This window comes from Diadema antillarum, unplaced genomic scaffold, assembly GCF_040938485.1.
Source record: "Diadema antillarum isolate AM-2024a unplaced genomic scaffold, OU_Dant_1.0 seq00001846_RagTag, whole genome shotgun sequence".
Classification (NCBI taxonomy): domain Eukaryota; kingdom Metazoa; phylum Echinodermata; class Echinoidea; order Diadematoida; family Diadematidae; genus Diadema; species Diadema antillarum.
In genome coordinates this window covers 468,375-488,341 of record NW_027272518.1, presented here as the reverse complement: position 1 = coordinate 488,341, position 19,967 = coordinate 468,375, and positions in this window count along the sequence as shown.

Here is a 19,967-nt window from a genome sequence, read left to right as displayed (position 1 = left end):
TTCTTGCGGGATATTTTGATTATAGCAAGCCGAGAGTGTGATGATATCAAAGGTCGTATGAGTGTACGATCTTTGATGGTATCCACAAAAGCAAAAAAGAAAAACAAAATTTACGTACCCCCTAGGCAATTACCCCTATGATTAGTGTCTACGGGAATTATTCAATGCAAGGGTTGAATGCAAATGTCTACTGCACCAGTATTCGGCCACCAACGAGCGCCGCAACGTCCCTGGTGCAATTTTGCACCAACAGTGTAGAGCGCGATGCATTTTCAGCGGCCTTGCACACGCATTGACATTGAGCACGCATATCGTGCAGTGTGACTGCGACCGAGCAAAATGCTCCTCCAACGAAAAAAACAATCAATGTTAATTTGAAAAATCATCAAAATACGGGCCAGTTTGTGATGACGGAGAACGAACTTTCATAAATCTAGAAGGACATAGTCCCTCAAATAGGCCTAAACGTAAATTTCGGAATTCTTACGAACATTTGAGCAGCGAAGTCGGATCGTTGGGGAGTTTATGTCTTCGTATGGTAGCGGAAAATCGCAAAGTGAGAAACGGGAAATTTTCGGAATGGTCACTATACCATGGGGTCAAAACTTCAAGGTCACACAGAATTTGCAAGGGTCAACCGATTATCACCAAAATCTAATCGATTCTTTCCTGTCATTATCCAAACATTCCCTGAACATTTCGTGCAAATCCGTTTACCCGTTCTCTTGTTATCTTATACACAAACAAACAAACAAACAAACAAACAAACAAACAAACAAACAAACAAAAAAACAAACAAACAAACAAACAAACAAACAAACAAACATACGGAACCCTTTACATAACCCCCTGCCGATTTTCATCGGCGTGGGTAACAAACAAACAAACAAAAAACAAACAAACAAACAAACAAACAAACAAACAAACATACGGAACCCTTCACATAACCCCCTGCCGATTTTCATCGGCGTGGGTAAAAAGACATATGAAACTCATCACACTGCAGATGAGTTAGGTGATACGCGGGGGGGGGGGCATCAGATATCGGTTACGGGTGATCGACAATGAGAATGATGTTAGATAATGACTCGAAGTAGTGCTGAGAAACGTTCGTGAAATCCAGTTCTTTATACAGTCCTAAATAATTCAGATCAAATTGTCTCTGTATTGGTACCAAGTGGAAATTCCATGCGTGGGTCGGCGTGTGCAAGTAAGTCGATTTGACAGGCTATGTATTAAACTGAATATTATAATTTTACCAATCGGTCTTCAAAATGTAAAACAAACAACAACAAACAAACATGACGATCAAGTCTTCTAAGAGTCATCTTCACTTTAACATGTGTATCTTCAAATATAAACTTTGACCATTATTTTCATAACCAAGAGGGCTGTGTCTCACCTCGTCGTCATTATAATTTTATAATATGATCAGTTTGAAAACACAAAATAAGGGGATATTGTGTGTGCGCGTGTGTGTGTGTGTACGTATGGGTGCGATTACATGTGAACGTGATTTATACATGGACGAAGGTGTAATTACTCAATTAAAGACAAAAACAAAGAAACAAAAGATAGAAGTATTTTGTTTCTTTTTATATTCGTGGAAATCTCTGTCGAGATGTTCCCGTTGCGACTGAATGACATACTAGTATTACCCGATAGCGACGTACATGTAAATACGCACTGAATTGATTAGTGTTTTAGTAGCAGCCATCACCAAAAAAAAAAAAAAAAAAAAGAAATCATGAGCGTACATACTCGAGGAGGAATCGAACCTACGACCTCCTGATCTCGGGACAGGCGTCATCACCGCTAGGCCACCGAGCTTCAGCCCGACAGCTGGTGGTGGTTCTTATGAGTATAGCATATAGCGGTTTCTGCATTTTTTTTTTTCATCAATAATGCGAAAGAAACTGAAAAATACATTAAACACCCCCCCCCCCAAAAAAAAAAACACAACAACAAACAAACAAACAAACACACCTAATCACAAACTAAAAGAACATACTTTTTAAGAAAATATGAAAACTCAAGATTAACTTGGTCTGCACGTTTGTTACTGCACATTTTGGTAAATTGCACATTTTGATAATTTACCAAAATGTTACCAAAATTTACAAAAATAAACCGTGACATAAATCGATTTACCTTGGTAAATTGCCAAATTGTGCACTTACCTAAATGTGCCGTAATATGTTACGGCACATTTTGGTATCTGCACATTTTTGTAAATTTACCAAAATGTGCGGACATTGACGGCACATTTTGGTAACATTCTGCTCCTCCACAATCATCACACCCCCCCCCCCCCCTCAAAAAAATGAATAAAAATAAACTGTATTGCCACCCTTGACCCGGTTTTATGAAAGTGCTTTGACAGCACAGGGGACTCAATACATCGATATATCTATGCAAGAAAAATAAATGCCCCCCCGCCTTCATAGAATTGCAAACAAACACTGAACACTACCTCCTGCCTGCTATTCTTGATCACCTTTATAATTGAATTCTTAGTCCTTGAACGCTAAATCTCCTACCAAAGCACTTGACCCACACTAACTTCGATACAAATTTAGGACCCTACCTCTTAAGAATGATCCTCACCAAGTTTGATTGTCTGAAATCCGTCCACTGGTTCTGAAAAAGATGAACCTTACCCCCCCCCCCCTTACTCCCCCCCCCCCCCCCCCCCTCCCCCGGTCTCCAAGGAGGGAACCCTAGGTATTCCCATAAATAAATTATAACATTATTCTTCAGCTGTAAAGATATCCACGTACATCATGCCATGCATGTAATGATTTTTGGCCTGGTTCACAATTTTTACCTATGTCGCCTAGGGCTTCCCATGGATGTCATCTGCCCAACAGGAACAATCCTATTACCCTATTACCATTAAATCCCGTAAGGATGATCCCCACCAAGTTTGATTATTTATTCGCCCACTGGTTCTGAATAAGAAGATGAAAATGTGTTTCCTCCCTTTGGCCCCCACCCCCTCAGATTTATACTCCTACCCCCCCCCCCCCTCCAATCTAGGTGTCCAAGGGGGCCTCCAAAAACGAAAAGCAATCGCAATGTGAGCTTAAAATAGTGTCTTGTCCAAAATGTGAGACAAATACACTTTCATTTCATATCATTTCATTTCATTTCATTTCATTTCTTTATTGTCCAAATTATGTATAAAAACATGGCATGGAAATTTGATTTTGTCACACATTCATAAACACATATTGACAACAGATAAAAAGCAAATAATATTACATTACATATAAAACATCAAGTGAATACTCAAAAAATACAGGGAACCAAACATACATCACAACATTGACTAGCATCATGTGTTTAACGTGCAGAGGGGGAAAAATAAATATATTTGTGTACATACACAGAAAACTATGGAAAAATCAATTGCCGCAAAAAGTTGTATAACCACAAATTCTGAAACACATTACTTTACACAGACCACTCCAAATATCATAATCCATATCATTTCAACTGCACATTTTGGTAAGAGTTGATCCCGTCAGGTATAGGTGCACTATCGGCACATTTGGGTAACACGTTTCTTTTTAATACCCAAATGTGCAGTTACCCAAATGTGTCGTAACACCCGTTTCACCTGTTTTTTTTTTTTTTAATCCCGACGTAAAATCAAGTTTTATTGGCGTTGTAATGACAAATGGAAAGGATATTTATTGCACCTGCCTTATCCACTCTCACCATTACGTGTACTCCTTTCCTCTAAACAAAATACTAGCGGTCAACGACATTTGATGACAGGTGGCGGAAGGACGCACAAGGAACTCCGGACCTACATGCATCTTTCACACATCACGTAGGATCATATCCCTGCGGTCAAATACCAATAATTACAAAGGACCGTGACTTTTTTTTCTGTTTAATGTAGAAGTTGAGAAATTAAACTTGCTAAAACTGAAACTGAAACTTGCCTCGAGTATTGACGTGGAATGAAGGGACATTGAGGAAGAGAGTGTAGTGTTTATATATATATATATATATATATATATATATATATATATATATATATATTGATAGGATTAATTTAACGAATTTTATTGCATCTGCATTATCCATCACGCAATAATGAGTTTTCCATTTTTTTAAAAAGACCACACACACATTCATTCTGGTTGACAACTTTAGCATCAAGTCACGACAGGATGCACCATGGGCTTCGCGCAACAGGAAAAATGTGAACATTGTCTATTATGTCTTCTGTTAAAACGCAAATAGTTTAGAAAGTGCCATGACTTGTCGCGGGAGGAAGGAAGGAAGGGGGGAATAGAGTTTAGTATTTGTTTGATAAACGAGTCCAAGGTTGTGCTTTTGGCAAGTGCAAAAGTGCAATTCAAATACGAGTGGTTGTGCATTTGACATTGACTTTAAATGAACCCCCAGGAATACAAGGATCTGGAATTTTATATTGTTTTATTTCACACTCATTACAAAGTACAGGTGAATGCGACCCAGTAACAATGTTTAGCAAAACCTTTTCAAGTCCACGCATCTCATTTGACACTGACTACAAAAATGAAATGCTGTAACAATAATACCACATCAACAAATCTTTCAATGTTATATTTTGACATTGTGTGGTACGAGGGGTCGATGAAATAAGCCCCTATTAAAAATTCCCGTTTAGGATAGAATCGATGGAAAGGATGTTTATTGTATGTTTGTATTTCCATGTCTTATCCATTGAGACAATTATGCTCTTCTATTGCTTTGTTAAATTCGGGTAACAAATTTTCCGTTGGTGATACACATAATTTACATCCCTGCAGTCAAAACACCAATATTCCAAACCATCGGAAATTATAGCGTATAAAGTATACTGTATGTTCAATAGGGAAGGATCAATGAAATATTAAAAACATTTTAACCTGCATTATTCAGTAAGACCATTTTGCATTTCCACTTCTCTCAAAACACTTCCAGTAATTGACTTTCGCGTTAGTTCACTACATAACAGTTTACACGAGACACTCCGGCGCCCATGGGGTACACAAACTGCTATCGAAACGTAAGTATACGGCATCTGCTTTTATTTTTGTGGGGTAAGTATTTCCCTTTCAACTCTAGACTTGATTATAACTTGCGCAACCATAACCACGCAATGCACGACTCCTCTGCGACTGTCGCATGAGAGGGTGGGTAAACCTGTTCCGGTTGTGACTGTATAATTCACGTAACGTCGAGTCGGTCTAGCAGGTCTAACACCTATTGTATGAGTATCGTACAAGGATCGGTTGAATCCAATAGAGATTGTAGAGAAGGTGTCAAGTATCTCGTGCTGAAGTCATGACAAATCGGGTGTGGATCGTAAAAGGTCGAGCAGAGGTTGGGAAATGTTGGGTAAAGATTAGTCGTGGAAAATAAGCGATCAGACTTCAGTCGGGCTTTCTCCACACATAGATGATCATGTGTGAATATTACTTTTAGTTTCATAAGTATTACATAAAACGGGAACGTTTTCTCTAAGAAATGAGATGTTTCTTTTGATTAATTTTCTGTGTAAAGTTTCCTCTCCAAATCATTTTCTTCCTTTATTTTTCTGAGAAACATGTATTTTTTTTTTCAGGAGATTAAGAAGGCTAATATTCTTAAGAAAACTTAAACTTGAAAAGATATTGTTTATTCTTTTAAGAAATAAAAAAAACAATGGATATATTCATGGAACTGTAAGAAAGATATGCACATACAATAAAGTACAATGATATGGGGTAAATGGGACACTAATCAAAGCATTTATTTAGAAATTATCAAAAAAAAATAACGCTCCAAGAAATATTCAAGAATCACAGTTTGAACGAACAAGACGCAAATAATAGATGTGATATACGTTCGGAGTAAATGTTTTTCATAATTAAGATCAAGATTACACATTGTCCCACTTGCCCCGAAGTATTGGGGTAAGCTGGACAGCAAATTTCCGAACGATACCAACGAGACTATACCGTACTTGGTTAAAGATGTTAGGATCAATGGGTGAAATCTACTGATTCCTGGAATGAAGAAGATTCGTTGTAAGTGTGAGAAATTAATCGAGTAGTGTCAGGGAGTGAATTGTCGTCAAGTAAATCATTCAAGACGTTGTGGACTTGTTTTGCTTTCCTTAGCTTTATAGGAAAATAAACACAAAGAAGAACATCACTTTCAAAGGGAAATGGATAAAGTATGTAATGTGACACGTGTCTATTGCTGGTGACATCCAGGAGACGATTATAGTGGAGAAACTTTCAAGGATAAAATTCAATTCAATTCAATTCAAATCAATTCAATAGTTTAGTCATTTCCATAAAAAAGGAACATGATTGAAAGTGGTATAATTGTTTTCAAATTGTCTTTCATTCGTCTGACAAAGGATTTTTTTTTCAAAAAAGATATAAAGTATATGCACGAACGATGTCATAAAACGAAACTAATGCACTTTGCCATGGTAGCAAAAATATTATTTTATAATCATAAAGGCCGTGTCACACCATTCCGGGCAAGCTACGCGGGCTTGTGGCGAGGAGGTAGTTTCCAGCACGTAGAAGATTTTCAGCGGGCGAACAAGAATGCTTGCAATTGTTATTCATGCCTTGTCATACCTAAAGCCCCAGTCACATAATGCTCTGCGTCCGGAGTTACGTCCAAAAAAGTCATTTTTCCTGCGGACTCTCGCGGATCGTTTGCCGTCACAAGAATTTTTTACCAATAAATACGGAAAAATGCAGGCGATACGCACAGATACGATCAGATGGGCACACCTGCGTCCACTTGCGGAATATCTTACGAATTGACACCTTATTTGTTTTTTCGACTTGCGTAAACTAACCGAATACTTCTGAATACTTGCGGAGAGTTACGGATAGTTACAGATTGTCGTGAATAATTATGGACCATGTGGTTTTATCTGACGATCCCTACTCAGTTAGTGTATAATGACAACGAGGTTGTCACATATCGGACTGTCTTATATTGTACGTTAGGGAAAAGCTGAAATTATGTCACGTACAACTTGTGAAGACTTTTCGCATTCCTTTAATTGTACAGCAATAGAAGAAAAAGGAAATTTTGAACTCTTAGTTTGAATTGATTTTTTGTAACTCAAATATGAATATGCATCATCAATGTCCAGTATACATAGCATAATTATACCACAATTAAAAAATAATATAGATCGATAAGTTAAACAATAGAGCAAGAAAAAATAAACTACAATCATGGAATAGAACAGGTTTGATTTAGCTGTAATTGTGCATCGATAGTCATGACTTACTGGGTTATGTAAATGAGACTGGTATAATATATAAATGCTTGATAAGTTTCCAGATATAAAAAAACAAAAAAATATCTGGACCTTAGAATACCCCTCCATTTCCAAAATACAAAAAAAACAAACCAAAATGTAATACACATTCCACAGAATGTAAAGTGGTTAAAACTTTATAGAAATACAGTGTACTGCCGTTCTCATTTTATATAATTTATCGCTGCCCCATATCCTCCCCGGCCAGAAAAGTAAATTCAATGCTGTAACCCCATTCCCTACCCAAATTATTGACCTTTTTCGAATAACATACATTCAGAGAGTGCAAGAAGAATAAGTTTAGCACCAAGGGTCAACAATGTCATCTGTATATGGGTGCCACGTAAAATGACCATTTATGGGAGAAATTTCATAACTCGACCATGCGATTTTGCCACTCCACCGCTCAGACTATGTTGTAGTATTCCTTCAGGTACATGCGTTGCATCTTGGCAACACGGGTGGTGTGGTTTCACACGACTCTCTGTTCCCATGGGAGTGGAAAACGGAAAACGACAAGGGACGCAATCGCCCGCAGCATCCGTAACTCTCCGTAAATGTCCGTAAGCGGACGTAAGTGTTGTGATACGTTAACTTGCAGTTAATTTCGGATTCTTACGGTGGACGCAAATGAACGCAAATGGACGGGAAGTAAATATTTTTGCGGATGGTCTGCGTCCAAGCTACGGATAGTTACGTTCAGTTCCGGATATCTACGTTTAATTACGGTTACTTGCGTAAGGCTGCATCCGTGGAGGCCCTCTGCGAAATTTTGAACATTTTAGAATTTCGTAGGCTTGGCGCCGTCATTTTGCGTTTCTTTACGGATTAGTTACGGAAGGTTACGGCCACATACGACCCTGCGGATGCCTGCGTCCACGCTGTGTCCCCCTACGTCCACTCATCCGCATCTATCGGCGGCGGACGTAACCCATCGTAAGGCACTGTGTGACTGGAGCAGTACGGGGGAAGTTTTGCGGCTTAACTTGCGGGGGAACAAATTTACTCGCGGAGCTCTCCGCAGTTTTGTTTGTTTGTTTGTTTGTTATTGTTCCATATTCCACATTTCAAGAAATACATAGAACATAAACATCACAATTAACAAAAGCCTGGATGAATTGTCAAATACAGCTTATAAGACAACAAAACATGTGAAATATGAGGAATCTACATAGAAGCATTGCTTGTAGGGTGTAGACTCCCAGACGCGGATGTGAGATTATTTCTTACTTGGTATATGTAATTAAATGAATGACAATTTGTGAATTGGAGAAATATAAACACCAAAAAGTAAAAAGAAAAAAAAAAGAAAACAATGTCCGCGGCACAAGACTTCTTGAGAGTTGCGAGGTACAAGTCAGATGCAGTGTACAATAGCAGAGATACCAAATGTGTACAAAGGAAGTTCAGGAGATAACACCGAAATCACGAGCAGTTGGTCCACACCTGACAGTATCTAGCGGGTAGTTGCCCGGAGGTGCTCACGCAAGTCCGATTTAACCGCAGCCAATTTTTTAGCATGACCAAAACTTTTTCCGGGTGAGTCGCGGGAATGCCCGTAGAGGTCCACGCAGAACGCCAGTAGGAGGCCCTTAGCGGCAGCATTTCCCAGGCAACTCCCACGCAGGTACTTCGCAGTCCCGTATGCAGCCAAGATAATGAAATTCTGTGTTATTTCAGCCATTCTATTACAGGAATTCCTTCACTGAGTTGTCAGTCCCCACGCGACTGGTACAAAGGTCACACAGTATACTCGCAAGTTTAATTTAGGTAGAACGCGTCCAGCAAGTAAGACACATGCGTTGACTCACTCAAATCCTTTTCCGCCCGCAGGAATGTCCGGTATGCCAGAAAATCCCTGCACGTAACACGCCCAAGTAGCTTGCCCGGAAAGGTGTGACAGGGCCTAAACACGGTTGCGGGGGAAAAAAAAATATGCGTGCGCACCTCCGGGCGACTACGGTTGAGATACATGCTAGGTACTGTCATGTGCGGATCATCTACGGGGACCTCCGGGTTGTCAAAATTGTTCTTCGAAGTCGCACGCAAGGCTTACCCGGAAAGGTGTGACACGGCCTTTACGATGAATAACAGTGTTCCACTGATAAAAAAAAAAAAAAAAAAAATTATAAGACGTGGAACACTGGAACAAAACAACTGTACCACTTTGTTACACATGTACCAATAAAACTTATTCATTTTCAATCCTTCTATTTACTATTATACATTTACTCATTGAAATAATGATGTTGATACTATAAATAATACTTAATATGCTTTAGCAAAACATATAAACGTTATCACACTTATGGAATTGACACGATAGGGCCAGGTATACCAGGAAAATTGACCAGAAAGGAAGAAATAAAATCGGCCACACTAGCATAACGACAACAACAACAATAACACAAAACACAAAAATAATAGAAATTGAGAAAATGCACTCAGACAGATACTGGACAACGAAGAACGAACAAAGAGGAGCAGGGAAAAATGAAGAAAGAAAAGGAGAAGGAAAAGAAGAGGGATGGAAAAGGTCTGTCATCATACCGCAAATTCTCAAGGATAAGTGAAACATAACTTTTTTTTTTTTTAATCAAACGTGATTAACTGGTCGATGTAAGAAGCATTTTTTTTAAAGTTTATACTTAACTGTGATGAACTTCACAGGGCAGATGAGGGTAGATTGAACCAACATTACGTTGTTTTTTACTTCTTGGAAATGTAGATAATGTTTAATTTTTGAGAAAAAGGCGATGATAAAGAGAGGCAGGAAATATTCAGTGATTCCGTCAATTTCATTCGGTCTGACAGCAGCATAATAATGGATGATATGATGGACGACAGTGAAGTTTGCAGGTTTCTTATGTTGACTTATGACTGCCGTTAGAGAGAGGGTGCACATAGTCTGCACCAGAGCCTTCTATCATAGAGTTTGGCCAACTTTAGGGCTCACACCCATAAGTATTTCCCTACAGGGATGTGTGTTAAAAATCAAATTAAAAAAAGAAATCTGTAAAATAGCTGGAAGAAATGAGGTGTTTCAGCAGCATTTAACCTGGATAAGTGAGATATACCCTTTCATCTATCGAATTTTCAGGGTGGGTTGTTCGGTTCAAATTCTGTCTAGGGGTCCGCAAAGCCAGACTCCGAGTTTTTGTCTTAAAAAAAATCACCTAATTTCCACGAACCAAATGAAACATAGTCCCCTCAAATTCCATCAAAAAAGCTTTCATCTTCCAACCGAAAAGCAGTTTATAGAGGAATTGATACTCAATATCTACAGCTATTCAGTTTTTGTTTTTGTTTTTTTTGCCAAAGTACAGTACATCATTGATTTTTAATTAATTTTTGTACGAATTAATCTTTGGTACGAATTTGTGAAGAGGTCTTGGACATTCCATTTTATTTACGGGTGTGAGTCCTATAGTGGAGGTCATATTCCTAATTTGACTTTTTAACTCTTTATGTACCACGTTCGCACGTCCGACTCAGTCGACGGCGCGCCAACTTCGCATATTCTGCTCAACAAACAAAGCCGCCGAAACCGATCGATAACTCGCTAATCCCGCGATACAATGGAAGCGTTTCTGGCGCTTGTTCCTCTCACTCACGGCTTGCATTCTATGTGGTGATTGACTATCAAGCGGTGTTCCCAACTAGATTTGCGTGAACATTCTGAGTTTCTGTCACAGTTTTATGTGCAAAAGTCATACCTTCACAGTAATGTAGCAGCTGGATGTTCAAAAGAAAAATTGAAAGTAAATTTGTCATACAATTTATATTGAAGCAAAGTTTGACATTCGTCTTTAACTTGCTCACTATTATGTCCAGCTTAACCCTATTAAGCCCAAGCTATTTTGACCCCTCGCAGGCCCAAGGGGGGGGGGGGGGGGGGGGGGCACATTGTGCCCCCCCCCCCCCATACAACTTTTTTATCATTTGATGTATCATCGTCATATTTGGCATGTGGGTAGAGTAACTCATAATCTACATGACCGTACATTTGAATTTTCACAAGGTCACCCATGGAGGGCGCTATTTACAAAAATATAAAGAAATACATAGGAAATATGCTAAAAACATGATTTTTCGGTATAATTTCTGTATCCCCATTATATATGTCTTATTATAGACCAATCATTTTCATATTTGCCACAAATGATAAGCAAGTGGAACTTTATTATTTGTTATGTTTGAAATTTGTCAAGGTCACCACATGGGGGCACTATTCATATCAACATAGCGATACATTATGAGACCTGAGATGAAATGTTTGGGATGGGTACATGTATAGTTATGACATTTCATATTTGCATAATAGTGGAATTTTGAGATTGCAAATCGAAAATATGATAAAATAATGATATTAGAGGCATAACTTGGGTGAAGGAATCAAAATAACTCAAAATATAAGGGCAATCTGTAGAAAATATTATTGCTTTCAATTATCTCTATTATATCTATTGTTTTATGCCTTTGTCACATAAAAACAAAGGAAATAATTAGAAAAACTTTCCAGGACCATGATTACTTCAAATTTTGCTTCTTCAACAAATTTCAGCCAAGAAACACCCATTTCATACACTGTAATGCTGTAAAATGAAATGGGAACAGAAAAAAGATACAAAATCTGACTGACATGGTTGTCAGTTTATGGTTGCCATGGCAACCAGCAACATCAAATATAGCTAAATTATATATCAAAATGTTCGCAATAAGATTTTAGGAAAAGTCACCAAATTTGGTTGAAATCGGTTTAAGGACGAAGGAGTGGCAAACGAAAATCTGGTAGGGGGGGGGGCACAATGTGCCCCCCCTTGGGCTTTATAGGGTTAAGATAAATTGTGACCCTGCACCTCAAAACAAACAAAAAGTCGCCAGACATGAATTTTTAGTTAAGACAATATTCTGAAACAGCAGACTTTAAGCTTTAAAATGATGTATAACTCAAATCAAATGGACTTTTCTAACCTATCTAAATATTGGAAAGAAAGCACAAACTCAGGACAAGTGTGAACTGAGAAAAGAGGCTCTGAAGTACAGTGTCTATTCAAGCGCTTAATCTTTACCAAACCGTGCTGGCTGTGCAATGAATGGGACAAAAAACAGGAAGCAAACCACCAGAGTAACAACAATGAAGGGATTATCACATTAAACTGAAATTAAGCACGCCTCATTAACACATTCTGTCCATAATTACTGCCAACTTTCAAAGCAGCAGCGTCATCGCTTCAAAAGTTAGTAGAGTTGAAAGTGAAGAGTGTGGACAAGGTTTTCAAGAAATGAAAAAGGGATTCTAAAGACACACCTAATCACACTATTCTACCAAAAATGTTCGAGATAAACTGCTTTAAAAAAACACTTTTCTGCCCGTTTTATGATACCAAATTTTAGCATAATGTAAAAGAACACCCGCTCTTTCAGAAAATATGAAAAAAGTCAAGTTCGGCTAGGTTGACCCATTTCACTTATTTTCAGTCCTCATGCAAAATCAGTGTGTGCGACTTTATGTTCGTTTTGAGGTGCACGGTCACAATTTGTAGAAGTTAAATACAAGAAAAAACAGAATTCTTTCTCAAAGCATGACTACATCCGTGTCTCTGAATAACGTGGCACACAGGGGTTTCCACCATGGCAAATAAAGACTTTTAATGACACCATGGATATGTTTTTGATGATATTTGCCCCTACATCATATGGGAAATTACACATTCAAGGGTTATAAAGCTTTTCAAAGGAACACTTTTGAAAATCATGCCCTTTGGTGTTTTTTTTTTATTTTCAAAAATAAATCTTGCAGTGTTAATCAGTTCTACATATTTAAATGAATACATATATGCAGGCAGTAATCGTTGATTATGGAGGTGTCATCATGACTTTATTAGCTACAAAGTACTTCAAAAGACTTTGTTTTGTCAAACAGACTAACTCTATGTATTTTGAGCTGTTTTAGTGGCAGCCAAAACAAAGAAATACATTACAATAACACAGTCATTCAAGTTGTGTGATACTGATGACTGCTATGTACAAAGATCTAGTACCACAACAACATAATAACAAAACAAATTGTAGCCAAACAGAGTTGGGGGTGGGGTAGAGGAGAAGGGTAGAGAGAAGGGGGGGGGGGGGGGGGTGAGGAGAAGGGGGAGGGAGGAAGAGATCTGACACAATAGATCAACATAAACCAGCAGAGCTTGTACGGGATGAATACTTCCCATAGACTTGTGTGCATTGCATGCATTCTCTATAGGGCTCACACCCATAAATATTTCTCCATAGGGATGTGTGTTAAAAATCAAATAAAAAAAAAAAAAATCTGTAAAATAGCTGTGAGAAAATAATGATGTGCTTCAGCTTCACTAACCTGGATAAATGAGATATACCCTTTCATCCATCAAATTTTCAGGGTGGGTTCTTCTGCTAAAAATCAGTTCAGGGGTCCGCAAAGCCAGACTACGAGTTCTTGTCAGTCAAAAAATCACCTATTTTCCGTACATGTACCCAATGAAATATAGTCCCCTTAAATTCTATCAGAAAAGCTTTTATCTTCCACCAAAATGCAGTTTGTAGAGGAACTCATACTCAATATCTACAGCTATTCAGTTTTTGTTTTTTTTTGCCAAACTACATCATTCGTTTTAGTTAATTTTTTTCTTCGTTTATTTTGGTATCTTTGGTACGAATTTGTGAAGGGGTCTGGGACATTCCATTTTATTTAATACGCGTCTGAGCCCTTAAACACAGGCACCATCTTATGCCCACAAAAGAGGTTCTACAATGTAAAAGAGGGCGCGCTCACATATAGAAGCGGTGCCAAATGAACGACCCCCGCCATTAGCAAAGTGGTCGAGAAGTCGAGCATTCGCGAGGGTACTACACTTTTCTAGTAGTCAACCTCTTTCGTGGCAATTGCCACCGTTTTCATTAATTTTGTACGAACTTAATGGTGAGGGCTTACTCTATTACATGATAGAACCTCTTTTAACGCAATGGGCACCGTAGATCGAAAAAACAGGGTTGGCCAAACTTTGTAATAGCAGAAGGCTCTGGTCTGCATCATTTTTTTTTTTTTTTTTTACAGAAGACATGATGGAAAAGTTAGCGGAAGAGAAAAGGAGGGAGGGAGAGAAATAAAGGGGAGAACAAGAGAGAGAGAGAGAGAGAGGGAGAGAGAAAGAAAGAAAACAAGAGGAGGATCGAGGGAGCAACCACCATAGAAAGCACCCTGTATGTCAGATTAAAACACTTAATGATCGCGTGCGTATGTCACTATTTCCAGATGTTGGCACACGGACATGCAAAGGAAATGGAATGGTACATTAGTTTTTGTTCAAACAGTATTTCCTGTAGAACCTGATCCTTTTGGCAGAATATTACTTACCTAGAATTCATCACATTTTTTTTTTTTTCTACACGACGGGAAGACCAATAGGTCGGTACCAACATGTGGACTCCCGTCCCCATATCTACGTCGTTAAAGGCGTATCCGGGCATTTACCCCCTGGGCAACTACCCTCCGGATAACTACCACCCGGATAATTACCCCCCAGGCCTATTCCCCCTTAGGGCAACTACCCCCCGGACAACTACCCCCCTAGGGCAATCACTCTCCAGGGCCATTACCCCCTAGGAAAACTACCACCCGGTCATCTACCCTCCTAGGGCAACTACCCCCAAGGGCAATTACCCCTAGGACATCTACCCCCCGGATAACTACCCCCTGGGTAACTACCTCCTGGATGACTACCCCCCGGATAACTACCCCCCAGATAACTACCACCCGGATAACTACCCCCTGGATAACTACCCCCCGGATAACTACCCCCTGGATAACTACCCCCCGGAGAACTACCCCCTGGGTAACTACCCCCCAGAGAACTACCCCCTGGGTAACTACCCCCCGGAGAACTACCCCCGGATAACTACCCCCCGGATAACTACCCCCCGGATAAGTACCCCCCGGATAACTACCCCCAGGATAACTACCACCCGGATAATTACTCCTCGGATAACTACCCCCAGGATAACTACCACCCGGATTACTACCCCCCCCCCATTAACAATACCCCGAACCCCCCCCCCCCCGCCCCCTCCTGATACTTACCTACTGGACAACCCTCCCTCCCCGCCCCCCCCCCCCCGAAAGTTACCACCCGTCGTATATTTTCCATAAGTTCATAACACCATATCAGAAGAGGCACCTTTCTCTTACACTGTCATCACTCTTTTGGCTTGTCATTTATTTTCTACCGTTATAACACATGATAGACGATAAACATAAGAAAAGGAGAGTTGATTTCACTGCAATTCATATTCCCTTAACATTAGCGAGGGACTCTTCGATATAAAGCCATAATTTATGATAGGATCCGGGCACGGTTTTATGAAAGTTATCAGTCCTGACAAGCTGTCAGTTCCACACAATTACCAATCGTTGTAGGTCGATCAAAGCAGGTCCATGGTAACAAGTCAGTGACTCGAGCTTATCAATCAAGCAGAACCCATGGTTTTATTGAAATTATTAGATACTAACAAGATGTCATAACTGGCAACTTTTATCAAAAAGTGCCCTAATCTGTCATGAGAGTAAAACTACAGCTTGTTTTACATACAAGTAGAATTGTACTAGTTTTCAAATTAAATGTTCTCGACACTTTAAGAGGAAATCCAGTTCAAATATAAGTTAGTCTCATTAGAAAGAGTAAAATATTACGAGTTTAACGGTATTTCTTTTTTTTTTCTTTTTTTTTTACAAAACACCCCTAGTTGTTAACGAAGTCTTTTGTCCTGCACCCTCTTTTTGAATAGATCTAGGGAGAGTGGTAGTTGACAGAATCCTTTTTACATTATAGGGCTGCTCTGTTTTATCCCGGCCATTTCAAGAGTATTTTTTTTCTCAAAAAATTGAATCCTTCTTGGAATAACATGCTCTTTAGTATTTCGTAAGGGGTTTCTAATTATCTCACCCAAAAGATGTTTCAAACCTGAAGTTAGGTCTCGACCAAAACCAGACGATATGAAAAAATGTTAGTTTTTTTTTCAAATCAAATAGCTAACGTGTTCGAAAATAACAATGAGAGACGTAATTTTCTGGGGGAGAGTTATTGTAAGAGGGGTGATTGTTTGGAGCCTAATTTTAATAAGGAGTAATTGTCAAGGGAGGTAATGTTCTGCAGTGATCATACCAAGGAGGTGACAATCTCTTCCCACATCCTTGATATACTAGTTGTTAATATGCCCAATAATGCAGTAGGGCAATTCTGAAATGAGCGTTAACGGTATAACAGTAAAATAGTTACAAAATTGATGAAACAATGCAAAGAAAGCAAATTAAGACAGAGACGAAGTACACAAATAAAGATACAGTGCACTCCCGTTACAACGAACACGGTTATAACGAAATTTCGTTATAACGAAGCAAAACTTCTGGTCCCAAAATTATCGCCATTAAAGTCTATGGTACAAAATTCGCTTATAACGAAGACGGTTATAACAAAATTTTCGTTATCACGAAGTCTTTTCTGAGCGCCACTGACAAAGAAAAACAAAAGAAATGCGCTCCGTTATAACGAAATGCGGATCGCATTCGAAAATGCGTAGCGGAACAAGCATTATTAAAGCGTCTCTGCATGAGCGAACGCATCATTGAATGTTCACTCCGTGTATCACGCACAGTTTCCGAGGGGAACTTACGTTGTTGTAATAAAATAATTTGAATTCAGATAAGGTTTGTTTCATTGTTCCGAAGTCCTTTAATACAAAACACACAGATTCTGATACAACTAAATGTCCGTTAGTTCGGAAATGAAAGACGGTTTGTTATTAAGCACATTTTGGCGTTATTCCAAAGGTTCGTTAATTCGATAATAAAATATGGTCCTTATTCTTATTCTTATACGGTTCGTTAGTCCGAAAATGATAGGAATTCAAAACGTTCGTTAATCGGAACATTACAAAAAGTATCGTTAATCCATGGTGGAAAAAGGAGAGTACACTAACAAAACTTAAGAATTGCAGTCTTTATAATCGTCTTAAGATAAATAAATCTTCGAAATAACTAACCTTTCTCATTTTTTTTTTCATTAACAAAATTTCTTCGGAATTACGAACCTTATTTCGTTTTCGGATGAAAAAGCCTTCGGAACAACGGACTTTCTGACTAGTGAACCTTTTTCTTTTTTTGATTTATAAACCTTCAGAATGACGAACCTCATTTCATTTTCAGATCATCGAACCTTCGGAAAATGAACAATATATTATTTTGATCTAAATTATGAACTTTCGGAATAATGATTCTGCGGAAATGCGAACCTTCACATAAACAAACCATCGGAATCCCGGGAATGGCGAAACTTCGGAATAAGGAGTCTTCGGAGTAACGTACTTTAGTAAGAAAAGAACCTTTGGAATAGCGAACTGTAACCAAATCCTACACCGTCATTTTCTACACATGTGTGACAACATAAACAACTTTATGCTCTTTTTAAAATGTAATATTTTAACGAAATTAAAAAGGTATTCTCCCATTTCACATAGCTTTCCAGCGTATGATGAGGATTCAACAAACAGAATTTTTTATGCGTGGTTTCCTTCTTTTCGTTATACATTGCATATTATATTTGTTCGGTTACAACGAAATTTCGTTAAAACGAAAAAAAAAAAAACTGCCGGTCCCGAGCATTTCGTTTTAACGGGAGTGCACTGCACATTAACACACACGAGATAAATCCCTTGTAATGAGAGAAAGAGGAAAGGTGAGTTATGAATGACAGGAATAGACTACCTTCACGGTGGACAGAGAAAAGCGAGAGGGAAGAGGAAGATGATGGGTCAAAACCAGGGCACGTGAGGCATGAGGTATAAGCTCCTCAAAATAAAGAAGTGTTACATGGAGTTGTGGTAAACGATAGACAATTGTGGTTAAAAAATATTGCAAAAAGTTTAACTCATTCTGAAGTGTAACATTTCTTCAAAATGTCTTTAGTTCAATGGTAAAGGCATTCAAACTTAAGACTTCTTTTATACTATACTATCAAGAGAAATCCGAAATTTCGGAACAGTAAAAGAAAATACAGATTTAGCGAAAATAGTTTGGTTAAAGGCATTGACATTTACTGGATTACCGGGTAGGATATGAAGGGACAGCTTCGTTTTTATATGAACATAGAGTCAAAATACAGAGGGAGAAATTAAGCTTTGACATAAATTGTCCTAAGTGCAAACGATACAAATCGTAAATCTTTAAGATGTTGTTTTCATAAAATGATGTATCAGTATGGCATCTCCGTGATTCCTGGCAAATAAAACAGAGAACTTCGTTTCCTGTAGTAATGATATTCTTTTTATTAAAGGTAAGATGGGGGGGGGGGGGGGCAATGACCCGGGAGGTAGTTACCCAGGGGGTAATTGGCGTGGTGCACTGTCCTGGGGGTAATTTTCGTCTAGAAAGTTATAGGGGAGGGGGAGTTGTAGGCTTGCTTATCCGGGGTAATCATCCTCGAGAAGTTATCGGAGGGTGTAGTTATCGGGTGGAAGTTATCTGGGGTCTAGTTATCGGAGGAGGGGGTAATTAACCTGGGGATAATTATCCTGGTGGTAATTATCCTGGTGGTAATTATCGGGGGGGGGGGGGGTAGTTATCCGGAGGGTAATTATCCGGGGGGTAATTATCCGAGGGGTAATTATCCGGGGGGGTAGTTATCCGGGGGGTAGTTATCCGGGGGGTAGTTATCCTGGGGGTAGTTACCCAGGGGGTAGTTCTCCGGGGGGTAGTTATCCAGGGGGTAGTTCTCCGGGGGGTAGTTACCCAGGGGGTAGTTTTCCGGGGGGTAGTTATCCAGGGGGTAGTTATCCGAGGGGGTAGTTATCCAGGGGTAGTTATCCGAGGGGTAGTTATCCAGGGGGTAGTTTTCCTAAGGGGGAATTGCCCTGGGGGGTGATTGCCCTAGGAGGGTAGTTGTCCGGGGGGTAGTTGTCCTAGGGGGTAATTACCCTGGAGGGTAATTGCCCTTGGAGGGTAGTTGTCCGGGAGGTAGTTGCCCTAGGGGGGAATTCTCCTGGGGGGTAATTATCCGGGTGGTAGTTATCCGGAGGGTGGTTTTCCAGGGGGTACTGTTCCTAGAACCCGTTAAAGGTATTGTATAGTATTAGTTGAGATGGGGATTGAGCTTTTAACTTTCTCCGTCGTATCAAGAAACCACTTATGAAATTATAGAGAGTAGGCCTATACCATTTTAAGAGGATTTCAAAAGTCAGCAGATGAATACCAATTTTGGAGTGGATGAGACGTCTAAAATCAAAGTGGTCCTAATAAGAGGTGAGTCTTACCTTATTTATTACGATTCTTCTGTTTGGGATATTTCAGCCATTCAACATTTTTTTTTTTCGAATAAAAGTTTAATACCTTTTGAAATTACCCGCCCTTTCATATTTCATAAAAGGTTTTTCATTATGCCACCAAAGAATTATAAAAATCTGAAGTTTGGTCTGAACCAAAATTATAAGATCCCATTCAGGTTTTTAAGGTCGCTGATTGGCTTGCTGCAATTTCGGCTGCGAGTCGTTTTCTCTCTCTCTCTCTCTCTCTCTCTCTCTCTCTCTCTCTCCAGGACGCGAGGGGCGTTTTTCTCGGAATTGAGCTTGCGCA